The sequence below is a fragment of the Panthera onca genome, chromosome A1 (genome assembly GCF_046562875.1).
Source record: "Panthera onca isolate mPanOnc1 chromosome A1, mPanOnc1 haplotype 2, whole genome shotgun sequence".
NCBI lineage: Eukaryota > Metazoa > Chordata > Mammalia > Carnivora > Felidae > Panthera > Panthera onca.
Window position 1 is genome coordinate 147,619,869 of NC_138339.1, and position 17,307 is coordinate 147,637,175.

Here is a 17,307-nt window from a genome sequence, read left to right on the forward strand (position 1 = left end):
GGAAATATTTCAGAAGCAGCATTAACAGCATCTTGGAGCCACAGGGCTGGGTATTTGTTCCCAGCTCTGAGACATGCAGCTGGTCCAGGCAGGTACCACCCTGCACCACCGAATGAGTATAGTAACACCTTCCATGACACACACTTTGAGGACTGAATGAGTTTAATATTTGTGAAGTTCAGAGAAACATGCAGGGATCATATTTAATGGCTGTAAAAATGATTATGAAGTGAAGTGAAAGACAACCCAGCCATCCTCCCACAAACACACAGAAGTGTGATCCTTAGATTGTCTTTTGACTTCAGAATCTCAGCTGCAGGTCAGAATTCTGGACCCCACTCAGAATAAAACTCGAGTCTTGGTGACCATCCACCCCATGCTACCCAATCCTTCAGATTTATGGCATTCATCTCAGGATGGTGTCTCAGAAGGCAGGCAAGGGAGCTTTATAGGGAGTGGTAACTTCTCCAGCCAACTTAGGCTCAGCGTCTGTTGGCTCAGGAGGAATCCTTAAAAAAAAAAAAAAAAAAAAAATCACAGTTCTGGAGCGCCTGGCTGGCTCAGTCAGTTGTGTATCTGACTCTTGATTTCAGCTCAGGTCATGATGCCAGGGTTGTGGGATTGAGCCCTGAGTTGGGCTCCATGCTGGGTGTAGAGCCTGCTTCAGATTCTCTCCCTCTCTCTCTCTCTCTGCCTCTCTCCCCTGCTCTCACACACACTCTCTCTCTCTTTCTCTAAAATTAAAAACAACAACAACAAACAAAACAAAAACACATCACAGTCTCTTCATTTCCACAGACAGATTTCCGACCTCCATTTCCAGATGCCATATGCCCAGGGAATCCCCTAATGGGACACTGCTTCCCACTCCAGGCCTGTCCTATACACCCCACCCTGATTGCCTAAGGGACCACGTTAGACAAAAACCTGACCATGTCACCCTGCCCCCCCCCCCCCCCCCCCCCGGCTAATAATAAAAACCAGGTTTCCCTCTCCAGGTCAGTGCCCTTGTTATACAGCAGGCAAATAAATACAAGCTTCAGGACACCTTTCACCTCCGTGCCCAGTGGGGCCCCACGCAGGGCACCCACACCCAGCGACACCCTCAACATAACCCCTGTTCAGGGCCTCTCCCTTTGTGTAAATGGTGGCTGCTTCCAGGCTGTTTCCAAAGCGGAAATGCAAAAACAGTTCCTAGATTCTTTTTATCACCATAACGACAGCTCTTCTGAAGCAGAAATTATTGATGTCCTATCTTCTAAATATATGTATGTGCCATTAACTGTCTTGTTTTCTCTCCCATGGGAATTAAAATAGTCCAGGCACTAAGGGGGTTTCCATGGACAAGAGACTGAAGGGGGATCCAGCTTATATTTCCCTCAGTGTGCAGCTAGTGTGTTCTGTGGTTTTTCAGGAAATGCTTCACTCCGTGTCCACTTGACAGCTTCAGGTCAGGCTGAATTTCCTCCCGATATCTAGGCTCCAGCTACACTTAACTTCTCTGTTATTCTATCCTTGACTTAACACTGTGTACAGATTTTTAAAGTAAGTTTATTTATTTTGAGAGAGAGAGAGAGGGAGAGAGGCAGAGAGAAAGCAAGAGAGAGAAAAATCCCAAGCAGGCTCTGCCCTGTGAGCGCAGAGCGTGACTCGGGGCTCGAACTCATGAATCACGAGATCGTGACCTGAGCCAAAATCAAGAGTCAGAGAGGCTCAACCGACTCAGCTGCCCAGGCGCCCCAATTCTGTGCAGTCTAATGCAACTTCCTGGTCAAGTCTAGCTCCACCGCTAATCTATAAACTCAGCAAAATCATGGATCGTGCCTGCAAGTGAATTCAGCTGCAAAACGGCTTCCCAGACTTGATTCTGCAGTGGAATCAGCTGGAAGGCATTTCAAAGGTCAATCCCTGTGGTTAGAGTTTAATCTTCCTGGGCTGAGTCCGGGCGCGGCGTTTGCAGAGAGCTGTCTGGGAGATTGTCTTGGCGCCACCTGGGCTGAGATATGCTGCCCCCTAGAGGAACATGGCGCACTCGGCCATGAGCGGCGTCTGTGGGTCTTCCCCACATCCGGGTTCTCCAGCGGGGCAGAGACTTCTGTAAGTTTTCAGGTGGTTTTAATGCACAATCCGGGCAGAGAAGCTCCTCTTTTTTTTTTTTTTTTTTTTTTTTTCAACGTTTTTTATTTATTTTTGGGACAGAGAGAGACATAGCATGAACGGGGGAGGGGCAGAGAGAGAGGGAGACACAGAATCGGAAACAGGCTCCAGGCTCCGAGCCATCAGCCCAGAGCCTGACGCGGGGCTCGAACTCACGGACCGCGAGATCGTGACCTGGCTGAAGTCGGACGCTTAACCGACTGCGCCACCCAGGCGCCCCGAAGCTCCTCTTTAAAGAGTCGGAGCTCTTGCTTTTTCTTGGAGGAAGGGATGGACGCTCTCAGAACCTCTTTGGGGCAGAAGACTCGGGCTTGATCTAGGAAAGCCTTCCTGAGACTTCAGACTTATTCCAGAGGGGCAGGTGGATTTCAAGGAAATTATGTCGCCCCTTTTAGGACTGCTGTCTTCTTACGAATGTGGAAACTCAGAACTTAGATACTGAGTTCTAAGCCTTTGGGGAAAATCTTCTAATTTAGGGGAAACTGTTTCCAGATTTCACCGTTAAAAAAAAAATGATGTTTTTAGGGTGAATTCTTGAAGCAAGCAGGCCACCTTCTTGTTGGGACAGAATATGGGAAGATAAGGTAGTTAAGCTAAGAAAGTGAGGCGAGTGTAAGGAGATGGTGTTTCTGTGTCATAGGACACCTCACAGGGTGGTTCAGTTGGTGGAGTGTCTGACTTTTGATTTTGGCTCAGCTCATGATCTCACCATTTGTGGGATAGAACCCTGAGTCAGGCTCTGTGCTGACAGTGCAGAGCCTGCTTGGGATTCTCTCTCCCTCTCTCTGCCCCTCCTCTTCCCATTCTCTCTCTCTCTCTCAAAAATAAACATTGAGGGGCGCCTGGGTGGCTCAGTCGATTAAGCGTCCCATTTAGGCTCAGGTCATGATCTTGCCGTTCTTGAGCTCGAGCCCTGCGTCGGGCTCTGTGCTGACAGCTCGGAGCCTAGAGCCTGCTTCAGATTCTGTGTTTCCCTCTCTCTCTGCCTCTCCCCGCTAGTGCTCTGTCTCCCAAAAATAAACATTGGAAAAACAAATTTGAAAGATAAACCTTGGAAAAAAAATCATCAGGAGATAAGGGAACTTGGGCAAATAAGAAAAATATGGAGAGAATCTATGGCCATTCCTACCTAATGGCATCCTGAGAGGCTGAAGTAGGTAAGAGGGAAACCAGGGGTGTGTTGATCACAGGGACAAACACATGTTGCAATACCGACTGGGTGGGGAACCAAGGCTTTCCAGGCTGAGAATAGTTGGGAGGAGGGGAGAGGGAGCGAGCAGAGAGAGACGATAGAGAACAGATTTCAGGAGGGCACCATGTCTCTGAGAAATCTGCCTTAATGGAGAGACCATGTCGACTTTGAGGCCAGGACAGTGTCCCTCAAATCCACTTTTGGGTCCACCAGTTACTGAGGAGCGAACGGAGGGAGAAGCAAGGGCTATGCCAGAAAGATAAGGACTCTTTCTGCTGTGTGGAGGGAACGTATGGGCTGGCCTGGCTCAGAATTCTCTGCTCAGCTCAGGGCACAATGGACCAGGCTGACCTTGAAGTCACTCCTTTAACCACTAGGACCTACAAAATCGAGAAAACCAGGAGAAGCTTGGTTTCCATTAACACTTTCCATTAACAGTCCGGGATTCTCTGCGGGGCCTCCCCCTAAACACGGGGCAAAGAAACGCACCCTGACCCCTGACTTTTCCCCTTAAAGGTCAACAGGAGTCTTGTAAAGGGAAGTGCATCTCATTATGATCTAGAGCTGATTTTTCTATCTTTAAGGAAAGGCGGGGGGAGGGGGGCTTGCAAGCTGATAGAAAATCACCAGTTAAATTTTTTTGTCAATACCAACATGAAATGCAATTTAGATAAACTCTCACAGCCCAAATTTGGGAGTTCTAGGGAATCTGGAAGGAATAGAGGGATGTGGGTAAAAGTGGGGTTTCAGCAGGTAAGTAGTGATAGCTGTGTGCCTGGGTGGAAACGGTTGTCAACAAAGATGTTGGAGAGAAAAAGCCAGAAACCATGGGTGGGCATGGGATCCAGCCGGTGTGTCTGCCGAGCTCTAGGCTGGAATGAGAAGGGCTGTATCTGAAGCTAACAGTGGGTCATGGAAGGGTATTAGTAACCATTAGGCAGAACATCAAGATGTCAGGAAACAAGTCAAGAGCAGAGAGAAGGGAGGCGTGCAGAGAGAGTTTGACTCTATTACCCAAACCACAAGAAGAGCAGTGGATGGAGGAGGGAATAAGGGGAGAGTGGAGGGCAGAGGGGTTGTTGCCATGGTGGTGGAGGGGACCCAGAGGCCCTTGGGCAGAACTTGCCTCCACCCACAGTGGGAAGCCCTGGTTTTCCATGGAAGTACGGAGCCCCAGCACTCCCACTGGCTCTGTGATCTTGGGTGCATCCTGCATTCTCTGGGAATCCTGGTGTCCTCCATTGAGAAAGGAGGGGAGGGGAGGGGACTTAAGTCTTGCCTGCAATTGAGGCAGGCTCATCCAGAGTTCAGCCCTTGTGACTCACTGAAAGACTAGGACATTGATAACACCTGCCATAAATCCCTTTGCACCTAAACTAGCATCTCCTTGGATACCTGGGAGAGGTTGTGCCTGGCCTCGACTAGGGCAGTGGTTATAAAGGATTCTGGGCCTTAGACCCTCAACTGCAAACTAAGTTGACTCTTCTTCAAAAATGCACATCCCTGATTCCTGGAAAAAAAACATTTTTTTTTAACCTGAGAGTTTATAGATCCCAAGACCTCCAGAAGCTGAGCTCCCTCCCTGCTCCTTGGCTCTTCCTGCTTTTTTTGGGTCTCTCCAAGCCCTGGTCATGTGGCCAAGGTAGAGGATCCTCCAGATAATTTCACATTTTACTTAAATTCCATTGGGCTTCAGGAAGAGAAGGAGTCCTGACCTCCCTCATCTCTCAAATGGACGTGGGCACCGGGTTAAATGTAAGGTTCAGTATCTGAGTCAGAAGTGGTCTAGGACTGCTTCTAGGTCCTGCCTCAAAGCTAGAAAACTAGCATGGCTTATCAAAGTCCTTGGTCAAGTCTAGCTTTTCCATTAGTCTCTAAGCTCAGGGAAAGCATGCTGAGGCCTACAACTTTGTGTTTGTGAAGCTGTCCAGCTTATTCAAACATACAGCCTGGATGGTAGCCCTACTCCCTCAGGAACATGGTGCACTTGACCATGAGCTACACCTGAGAGCAGGGCCTCCTAGGCGCTTTCCCACCTCCCCGTGCTCCAGAGAGGTGGAGACTTGGGAAGTGAGTCACACCTTGGCTGCATATTAGAACTACCCAGAAGGGGGCGCCTGGGTGACTCTGTGGGTTGAGCGGCTGACTTCAACTTAGGTCATGATCTCACAGCTTGTGAGCTCCACATGGGGCTCTCTATTGTTCAAGCCCCGTGTTAGGCTCTCTGCTATCAGCGTGGAGGCCGCTTTGGATCCTCTGTCTCCCTCTATCTCTGCCCCTCCCCTGCTTGTGCACACGCGTGCTCTCTCTCTCTCAAAAAAAAAATGTATATATACATATATATGTATATATATACACACACATATATATTAAAAAAAATAACTACCCAGAAAGGCATTCACAACAGGGTGAGAGTCCTTTCTCCAGAGATTCTCATGTAATGATCCTGGTGGGGCCCGGACCTCAGGAGTTCAGAAGGTTCCAGGTGGTTCTGATGCACAGGCAGGGTGGAGAACCTCAGTGTGAAGAGGGTTCGAATGGCCAGGTTTGGTTTTTTATTTCTTGGGGAACTTGAGAGATTGATGAAAACCCCTGCAGCTTGGAGCAGAGGACCAGAGCCTGACCTAGAACCTCTCCTTGAGATTGACTCTGGAGGGGTGTGTGGATTTGAGAATCTGTCTTTCAAATGTCTTTAGGGCTGTCTGTCTTCTAGAGGACATGTTGTTCAGCTTCAAAGCTTAGAGAAAAGTCCTCAATGTAAGGGCAATGGCTTCTATATTTCAATGAAACCAGCTTATCAGTGAAATATTACTTCAAATAAAAATACTTTCTGGGTAAATTTGAAGTTTTTCAGCTGAATGTAAGAAATAGGGGGCACTGTGTTTATATCTTACAGGCAAAAGTATTTGAAGTGAATGAACATATTGGGTTTTCCTGGAGGAAGGTCTTCACAGGCCAGAATTGTGGGTGCCTGGGTGAGCCCTGGACAGTTTCTGAGGTGAGTCAGAAGTGTTTACAGAGGAAGAGCCTATCCTCTGAGTTCAGAGACTATGAAGGAAGAGACTGGAGCAGAGAATAAAGAGATGTTAGAGGCCATTTTAACCCAAGTGTGTGACAAGAGGCTGACAAGTCACTAAGATGAAGACTAGGGCTGGGGACAGAGGGCTCAGACACAGACAGGAACCACCTCTATGGTGAGAAGAGCCCCACCTCCCCTCCCACTAGAGGAGCCTTGCCTCCCCCACTATAGACCCTCTAGCCTTTTGGTGTCTCTGGTTCCCCCTGGTGGTCATTGGCACCTCCTGCAGGTCTCAGAGGGAAGAGTGGGGACCAGATGGCCCTGACAGTTGGGTCCTCTAGATCTCACCCTGGGTCAGAGCATCATCACCTTCAGTCCTGTCTCCTTGGATGCTTCCTGAAATCTGAGGGTAGCATGTTGTCTCTGGAGGCCTCTGGGTGCCTGGGTTGGGGTGTATCCAGCCTACAGCCACATTACAAGACACCCTTTGTCAGCTAAGAGGGGAACAGGGGCCCTAGTGGGCCTGGGGGTGTTGCTGCTTTTCTGTGCCTTGAAGGAGAGTCTTTAGAAGGTGACTACCTAGAACTCAGGCCCAATAGGATTCAGGCACGAAGGCCTCCATGTGCATGAGATGCCCCAGGAGGGAGAGGGGGGCTCCAAGACAGGATGTCTGTGCCCACACCTGTCTCTGACTAGTCTGTGGATGGATTGCCCACCCCCTCATGCCCTGTAGGAGTCCTTTTACCTAGGCTTTGGCACACAAGACAGAGGGTCTGCTCCCCGATGTTTATTTTTAGAAATGTGGCTAATCACGGATGCCCTTTAGTGACCAGTTACCCATCTGGGTTCTCTTAAAGCTTCCATTCTCCTCATGAAATGCAATATTAATCAAAGGACATCATAATTATTTTGACTAATCTTAGTAATAGGAGAGCGATGAATTGTAATAACACAGTTTTTCTTTTTTTTTTAATTTTTTTTAACGTTTATTTATTTTTGAGACAGAGAGAGACAGAGCATGAACGGGGGAGGGTCAGAGAGAGAGAGAGACACAGAATCTGATACAGGCTCCAGGCTCTGAGCTGTCAGCACAGAGCCTGACGCGGGGCTCGAACTCACAGACCATGAGATCATGACCTGAGCCAAAGTCAGACACTTAACCGACTGAGCCACCCAGGCGCCCCATAACACAGTTTTTCAAGACCAAGACTAGACTAAGCTGGGATCTATACTGGGAGAAAATTCATACACTTTTAAAAAATGTGGAGAAAAATATGACTGAGTGACCCCATATATGTGTGTACATATACTACACAGAAAATATTCCCCCCAAGTCTGACTATGAAGAAACTTCAGCTTAATTTTAGTAGGGTGAGATCCAGTACTGGTCAATGAATAGACAATGCTAGAAATTGCTAAAGGCAGGATTGAATGCCTATCCTCTCTGAATGTAAAGGTTTTCTCATGTTGGTCATTGGGCCTCTGGGCACTAAGAATGAACAAAATAGCAGGGAGGGAGGGATGGCAGATTCCAGGCACCTAGAAACTAATCTCCCACCCAGCACCTTGACCTCTATTTTTCTCTATATTTTTTCTCTATATTTTCTGGGTCCCATCCAAGCCAATGTCCCAAGGATGAAAGAGAGGAGGACCATCTTCAATGTCCCATTTTGTTTCATGACATTGGGTTTTGGCAAGAGAAGGAGTTAAGAGTGTTTGGAACCATGGTAGTCCACTGTCTAAAGTGCAAAAGGGATCACATTCAGATTATCTAAGTTCAAGACCTGGTTCAGAGTCTGCAGAGGTTCAATCCTGCTGGGACCTGAGGTGTGCCAGAAGAAGTACAGGAAATGATCACAGAGATAGACCAGACAGGACCCAAGGATCCCAGAACCCATCCTAGTACTTGGGTGTCCTCAATATGGTTCACTTGTGGGGGGATGCAGGGCTTGACTCTGGGGAACATGGATGGGCTAGGCATGGAGCTGGTTCTGGGAAGTGGGAGGTGGTGGTGTGCAGAGGCAGGGAAAAGCCAAGTGGAACAGACCCCTTCAGTGTTGGTGGCCCAGACCTTCTCCTTGGGTGACTGTCTCTGGACTTGCCTTCCACGGGGGCCATAACCACTCTAAATAAGGTAGAGGCCTGTCTCCTAATTCTCTACTATGCTAGAGTACCGTGTGATGGACTGAGTCAGCCCATGTTGGTCTGTACCTTTAAGTGATTAAGGGCCACAAAGTAGAACATAGAAGAACCCTACCTGAGGAGATTGGTTCCTCCCAGTTCTGGCCCAGGGTCTGTTGCATGGTTTCTCCACAAGGATGGGCCGGGGTTCATTTCTTGGCCTCCTATATAGTCTGGTATAAGTTCTGCAAACACATCAGCATTTGGGAACATTGTCGCCAGCTCTTCTCTATGGCCCTGGACTTGGGCACAAAGGAATCGTCTTTGTCAGGATGGGATTCTTCTTCCTTGACTCAAGAGGAAACTCCCTTCCAAGGATTCCCCATTCTTGTAGAAAATCGGATTTCCTGGTCTCTCCAAGGACTGGCCTGTAAGGGACAGAGAAATGTGGGTTCACCTTGGCATGATTCACTCTGTACGTCTGAGCAGTTTTCAGGGATTCTCCTACACTGACGGGGCCCCCAGATACCTTTATGTCTGCTGGTGGGAGATACTAAATCCTTAAATGCGAAGGCCAGGAACCAGTGTCACTGGCAGAAGTAACGTCTGATCCTTGTACCGAGGCAGGTTTTGGGAAGCATCTGTGGGTCTAGATATTATCCAAGTTCAATAATGAATAATAATATTCATTGAGTAATAATTGAAATCTGAAAACTACCAGAACGAGAGGATTTTAACTAAGCATTTCCTGGACTGGGAGGGCTCTTTCTCTATTTTGGGGAATGTGATTTGTCTTCAGAAGGGGTCTTGCTCACTTTCCAGGCCTCTGAACAATGATCAAGCTCCAGGTACATGGAGTCCTAGGCCTGTCATCCACGGAGCTGCTCTGTGGGCCGGGAGGGGAACTTAAAAGCTGATAACCCTCCTGCTAGCTTTCCAAAGAGCAAGAGTGCTTTCACTAGGACTTGTGAGTCATCTCTGTGAAATGCAATCATGGAGGAAGGTGGATCTCCTAACTCCCAGTCTCTCTAGGAAAGTAGGAAGCAACTTCAGCAGGCGAGTGTCTCTAAGTTCCAAACCTACCTCCTGCAATACAATACTAGATTTTTCCTTTGGGTAAAGGCAACCAGGAAACAAGTAGCAACCCAATGACCAGGTGAATTCAAGGTGAACTATGTGTGACAGATGGTGCCCTCAAGTCTTCTTGAGGACTCGTTGTGGTTTATCTGGAATATATGATTCTCTGCGATGTCACTGCCTGGCTGTATGAAAGGGTGAGTTTCCTTGGGTCTCTGTGAGCTTGTTAGCGGATGGTCTGTGATGGGTACCACAATCTGGTTTAATGCTTACTCAATTTTTAAAAACTTGGGGTGCCTGGGCGGCTCAGTCGGTTAAGCATCCGACTTTGTCTCAGGTCAGATCTTGCGGGTTGTGAGTTCAGGCCCCACGTTGGGCTCTGTGCTGACAGCTCAAAGCCTAGAGCCTGCTTCAGATTCTGTGTCTCCCTCTCTCTCTCTCTGCCCCTCCCCCACTTGTGCTCTGTCTTTCTCTGTCTCTCAAAAATGAATAAATGTAAAAAAAAATTTAAAAACTTGTTTCGGGGCGCTTGGGTGGCTCAGTTGGTTGAGCGTCCAATTCTTGATTTCGATGTTAATCCCAGGGTCGTGGGATCAAGCCCTGCATCGGGCTCTGTGCTGAGCGTAGAACCTCCTTAAGATTTTCTTTCTCTCTCCCCTTCTTCCCTGCTCGCGCACACGCATTTTCTCTCTAAAAAATGAAAAAAATAAAAACTTGTTGAATTTCTACCTTATGTGGAGAGATTGTCTGATTGACAGACCTTGTTTTTAGCTGTATTTCCCAACCCAGGAAGTGAATAGCTGACCTAGAGGGAGTCCAAGACCTTAGTGGCAGAAACCTTCCCCTTTGTGCAGTAGCCGAGGCCCAGTGCCCCCAGGAAAGGAGGCTGCACCTGCAGGGGAGTCTCCACTGGAGTGGGGCCCCTGGAATGCTGCCTGGAGCAGCCCCGTCTCCTTCTTTCTTCGTTGTTCACCTCTTCCTGCTGCTCCACAGCAGGCCTTTGGGGCTATCCATGTGGTCCCCTTGATTCTTGTGATAACAAGATCCCCCTATTTCTGTTGCTTGTAACTAAAATACTACTGGCAAGGGGTGCCTGGGTGGTTCAGTCGGTTAAGCGGCCAACTTGGGTTCCAGTCATGATCTTCCGGTTTGTGAGTTCGAGCCCCGTGTCGGGCTCTGGACTGACAGCTCCGAGCCTGGAGCCCGCTTCAGATTCTGTGTCTCCCCCCCTCTCTCTGCCCCTCTCCTGCTCACACCCTGTCTTTCTCTCTCAAAAATAAATAAAATACCACTGGCAAGTGTAAGGGACATCTACTTGGTTTTGATACTTTGTTTTTTGAGGACTGTATTTACTGGATTTGTGGAAGGGAGAACAAGTCATTAGTATTTAGAACCATGATCTTCATTTTCTTTCAAATGGACTTGGGGACCAAAGTCAAAACCGTGTGATGGCTCTGTATCTGGTTCGCAGTTCTGGGCTTCAACCACTGCTGCCGGGAAGAGAGGCCCTACTGGAGAGATGCAGGAAACAAGTGTGGAGGTGACCACAGAGGACTCAGTCCAGAGCACCCATCCTGGGGCCTGAGCATCCTCAGTGTAGCTCTTCAGTGGGAGGGCCCATCACAGCCCCTGGGGGGAGCATGGATGCACCAATCTTAGAGCTGGCACTTGGGAAGAGGGAGGTCCAGGCAACTGAGAAGGGAAAACAGAGGGGATAGAGGTGGCACATGGTGATGCCTTAGGTTATCACAGACCCTCTATCCATATCACTGCTTTGATCTTGTCTTAACATGACAGGCCAGGACATGGCCAGGAACAAAGACCCTTAGAGCCACTGTGTAGCAGGTGCATGTGGTAGGGAGCAAGTAGCGAAGAGAGGCCAGGAGAGAAGATGTGGTTGTCTCCAGGAGAGGGTAGCTCAGACAGGAAGCTGTTTGCCTTTCTGTACAGGGGACAGATGGCAGAGCCTGCCTCCAGATTCCTAGCTCAGGGCTGGGCTTGCTAAGTAAAGCCCCTTCCTTTAGGGCTGTTTTCTCAGTCTCGGCACTACTGATATTTGGGCCAGAGACCTCTTTGCTGGGGAGGGCTGTTTAGTCCATGTTAGAATGTTTACCAGCATCCTACATCTCTCCAGTAGGTCTCCCTCAGCTGTGACAACCAAATACATCTCAGGACATTGTTAAGTGTTTCCTGGGGTACAAAATACCCCAGTCAAGAACGACTGCTTTGGGGCTACCTAGAAGGATGCTTTCTGGATGTGTCTGAGGAGAGGTGGCAGCTCCCTGTTGCCTTTGGCTCTTTCTCACCTGCTGGCTCCAGGCCTCAAAGTGCAGAAAGGAAGCACCTCATTTTCCCAGATGTTGGGAGCTGTAAACACACACCAGCTGGAACAGAACCCCAGAACCCCATTAGCACCTTCTTGGGGGCATTTGTGGGGATCTCCATGTTTCCTCCTGGAGTCTTGGGGATAAGCCTCCTGGGAATCTTATGTTTGGTAGTCCAGGAGGCTCCCTCCACCTCTAGGCCCTTTGAGGGCATCTCTGACCAACATCCTGCCCAACTTTTAGCAAGGAGCTGAAGCAGCTGGAAGGTTCAGGAATTGTAAGCCATCCCTGTCCCTCTTCTCCTCATATTGCAGAGGCCACAGTCTCAGGGAAGCTCAACCCCAGGCTCCACACTCCTTCTCCTGCCCTCCAGTCTTTGTCAGGTCCCATTAAGCGAGTCAGGGGATGAGGGAGGTGACCCTAGGGGGACAGCATGAATGGGGGGTTGTTTCTCCCCCCACTTTGGTTCTTCAATTCAGGGTTAATGCTACCTCCTCTTCTGTAGGCCTTTCCTCTGTGCTCTCACAGAAGATTCCACCTGTTCTCCTGGGTACCTTGGCCACCCCTGTACTTGACACACTCTCGCACTCGGGACCAGGGAGAGATTTTGATATTTAATAACTTTTATATGTGATGTGAGGTAGGGGTCCAGATTCATCCTTTTGAATGTGGACATCCTATGGTCTCTGCACCATTCCTTGAAGAGACCATTCTTTCCCATTCAGTGATCTTTTTACTCTTGTCAGAAAATCAATTGTCATAGAAATGTAAGTTTATTTCTGGGCTCTGAATTTGAGTCCATTACTCTGTGCTTATATGCCAGTACCATACTGTTTTGATTATTGTAGCTTTGTAGTAAGTTTTACAGTTGTGAAGTATGAGTCTTCCAAATTTTTCTTCTTCAAAATTGTTTCTACTATGTAGGGTCTCACAAAATTGCATATGAATTTTGTTTTTTTCTTTTTTTTTCTTTTCTAAAATGTTTATTTATTGAGATAGACAATGAGTTGGGGAGGAGCAGAGAGAGGGAGACAGAGAATCCCAAGCAGGCTCTGTGCTGTTAGTGTGGAGCCTGACATGAGGTGCGATCCCACGCACCGTGAGATCATGACCTGAGCCAAATTCAAGAGTCAGGTGCTTAACTGACCCAGGCGCCTCTGCATATGAATTTTAGACTCTGCTCTTCCACTCTTGCAAAAAAGTCATTGGAATTTTGGTAGTGATTGTATTGGGTTTGTAGATCATTTAGGAACTTTTGCCATTTTTAACAATGTCCTCCAATCTAGGAATATCAAATGTCTTTCCATTTAGGTCTTATGCCTTCTTCAGTTTCTTTCAGCAATATTTTAGAGTTTTCCTTGTACAAGTCTTAGCTTCCTTGGTTAAACTTTATCCCTAAGCATTTTATCCTTTTTGATGCTATTATACATTAAATTGCTTTAATTTACTTTTCAGATTTTTCATTACCAGCACATGGAAGTAAAATTAATTTTTGCATATTAATCTTGTATCCTGAAACATTGCTGAACTCACTTTATGAATTCTAACATATTTTCATGTGTGTGTGTGAATTACTTAGGATTTTCTACATATAGAGTCCTGTCATCTGCAAATAGAGATTTTTAATTCTAAAATTAAAAGGCAAATTTTGGGTGCCTTTTACTTCTTTTCTTCCTAATTGTTCTTGCTAGAACTTCCAGTACAGTATTGAATAGAAGTGGCAACAGCAGGCACTCTTGTCTCATTTCTAATCTTAGGGGGAAAGCTTTCAGTGTTTCACTATTGAGTATGATGCAGGCTGTGGGTTTTTCATAAATGTACTTTATTATGTTAAGGATATTCCCTTCTATTCCTAGGCCAGTGTTTTTAATCGTGAAAGAGTGTTGGGTTTTGTGAAATGCTTTTTATGCATCAAGATTTTGTATAACGGTGTTTATTTTGCCTTCATTATACTATTGCAGGTTAGTATATTTTTCACATGTTGTACAAATTTTTGACTTCTGGGATAAATCTCACTTGGTCACGGTATATTGTCCTTTTTAATCCACTGATAGATTTATGTTAATGTGGCTAGGAGTTGGGCAACCATAGGTACTAGAGGCTTCACATTCTGCTTGTATCTTATTTTTTTCTCTACTCTTGAATTTGGCTTTCCTGAACACTCCTCAAGGCGTCTGTCTTGGAGCTCTGTCTGCTATACTAGTGTTATTATACCAAAATCCTGTTGCTATGGTGGCAAGCTGAGGGTGGGTGGGTGATTCTACAATCTTCCAATTAAATCTATTTTTTTAAAGACTTTATTTTTGAGAGAGTGAAAGTGGGGGAGGGGAAAAGGGAGAGGGAGAAAGGGAATCTTAAGCAGGTTCCATGCTCAGTGCAGAGTCTGACACGGGGCTTCTTGAGATCATGACCTGAGCTGAAATGAAGTGTTGGACACTTAACCCACTAAGTCACCCAGGTGCCTCAAATCTTTAAAAGAATTTTTTTTAAGTAGGCTTCACACCCAGCGTGGAGTCCTATATAGGGCTTGAACTCATGACCTTGAGATCAAGACCTGAACTGAGATCAAGTTGGATGCTCAACTGAGTCATGCAGTTGCCCCAGTTAAATCTCATTTTTAAGTCTCAGTTTCAGTGGGTCTGTGTTTAGGGCTGGGAGTGACCCGAATGTTTCTTTGGTGGTGTAACTTTTTGCCTCCATGCCCTATACTCCCTCCCCTGGTTACAGCATCCCAATCTGTTTCCTTGAAGCCCTGGCTCCTGTTGTCTATTTTCTCCTTAGCAAGACAGAAAGGTTAGAGGGCACTAAAGTGGGAGGAATGTTCTAATCCCACTAGCATAAGACTCGGGTAAACTCTTTTCCCCAGGAGAATAGGTTTTTTGGTGGAAAAGACTCTAGGTATTTTTCACAATGGTGACCTTTCTCCTACCAGAGCCCTAAGGGGATGTTTCTCGGGTCACTACCATGGAAATCCAAATGGGTTTCTGGGGCTTATGGCATTGGAGATGTGGGGCACCTCTTAAAACTGTGGCCAATAGAAGTTCCTCATTCTCAAGCTGGTCCACACTCAACCTCCAGCAATTCACCAAAACTCTTACTCAAATGTCCCCAATGTTTGTGTCTCCAGCAGCTTCAGCTCCAGGTAAGCAGACCTTGGCTGTGTCTCTCTCTGGATAGGTGTGTCTCTCCAGATCAGTGTTGTGATTTGCCAGTAACCTAAGTTCTCAGAAAGAGGAGTCCTTGATTTTTCTGCTCATGCAGCTTTTTCTTGTTAGGATAGAAGTGATGATTGTAAGTTGTTTACATGACCTAGCTGACACTGGAAGTCCGAGTTTTTCAATGCTAGATACTTGATGATTATCGAATGCAAACAAAATCACAAAAATCCCGTAACTGCTCAAATGTCTAAATGCTGAAGTGAGATGCAACAATTTCATAATTCAGCGTCATTATAAAGGGTATCAGTTGTCTGTGCAGCGTTATGTGGAAATGCAAAGTATGAGCAGGCCAACCAACACCTTCCATAGAATCCATGGTACTCTGTTTCAACTTCGAATAAACTGTCTGCACTTCAGCACATTCGCCAAAATTCGCGTTGGTATTATCTCTACCCAAAACAGTACACTTTTCCTCCCTCACTAGTGAGTTTCTGCAAAAATTTTCTATTTCTGAAGTCTCCTTTGGGAAGGGATTTTACTTGCAATAGCCTTCTAAGCAAGCCTTTTTCGTGAGAAAAACCTAGCAAAAGCAAAGGGACTTTTTTCCTGCATTGTGATTACTTGCATCTTGGGCCATAATAAGATGAAGCATTTTAGGTCTTTAATAATCCCTGTAATAGTATAAGGAGCAAGCACATGTTTATTATTGCAGTATTTTATCCTGACACTTGAAAACTTGTTTGCAAGTTTAGAATCAGAAAATACTCCTGTATGTGCAATCAGTCCTTGGTACTAAAAAGATTGATACACAGTGTGAATAATCATTTAACTTCTATGATTATTTCTATCTGAATTTCTTTTAATTAGAAAATTTGTTACTTTATCCCTTTATAGTTGAGGTAATCATAAATCTCTTAGATTTAGTTTTTAATATATGCTGGTTTATATATGCCTTTCCACCATTTTTGACACTGAATAATTTCATACTATAAAAGTTTCAAAAGGACTTTCCCCTCATTTAATAGACACCCACTGTTCTGAGAATTAATGAAATTTACATTGGCCTTTGGGATTCAAACACATAAATAAAACACAGATGATAGCAGTCACCTTAAGAAGCAGAAAATGTTGAATATGATAACTTCACGGCCTCATGAGTGCCTTTGTCACTCATGTGACTGAGGTGATAACTTGTGATTCAGCTGTTGAAATGGTTGCACACTAACAATAAATTGAACTTGACATATAAGGCAGAAAAGGTAAACTTCATGCATGCCTGCAAGGAAAAGCTGTAGTTGGAAAGAACAGCCTCCCTGAAGAAAGTCAGAGTTGATCTTATGCAAGGTTTTGGAAAACTTGGTCTAGGGACTGGTGGATTTTCAAAAGTACCTGTTTATAGATTAACAGACATTCAACTGCTAGTGTGATCACTGGAATAAGGCTGTTATTGAGTGGCTTACTTTCTATGGTCACTGGAGCGAGGCATTTGCTGATTGTCTAGAGGCATGGGACGGTCTGCTAACTGGTTGATTTTCAGAAGGTGGAGTCTGTCATTAACTGCTCACTTTCAGAGGCATGCTGATCTTCAGAGCATGTGTACTGATCCGAAGTTATCTCTAATAGTGATTACTGGTTTACAGCTTGAGACTTTGGCAAAAAGAAGCCTTATCTTTTCTTTAATGTGGGGAACAAGAGGGGCACCTGGGTGGCTTAGTTGGTTAAATGTCTGACTTCGGCTCAGGTCATGATCTCATGGTTCGTGAGTCTGAGCCCTGCATCGGGTTCTGTGCTGACACCTCAGAGCCTAGAGCCTGCTTCAGATTCTGTGTCTCCCTCTCTCTCTGCCCCTCCTCCACTCACACTCTGTCTCTCTCAAAAATAAATAAACATTAGAAAAAAATGTAATATGGGACACAAGACTTGCCATTCTCTGTCCCCCCTTGTGTTCTTCCCTCAGCCAAAAATACAGGAGGCTACAAAGGGTTGTTCAGATCTTTATTTGTGGAAATATGAATTTCAGCTAGTGTTGCTGTTTAACTTAAGTACCAATTACTGAAGCAGAAAAAGAGCTGAATTTTCATTATTGGGGGAAGAAAAAAAAAACAACCCACCACACCACAACTGATTATGTTAAAGCTGACCTGACAAAGTCAATCCAGGATGCAGGACAACATCATTAAACGTGAGACCTATATACAACACACCTGGCCACACCACCTGGGTCAGCTTAGCCTCTTCTCACTCACCAACCTCATTTAT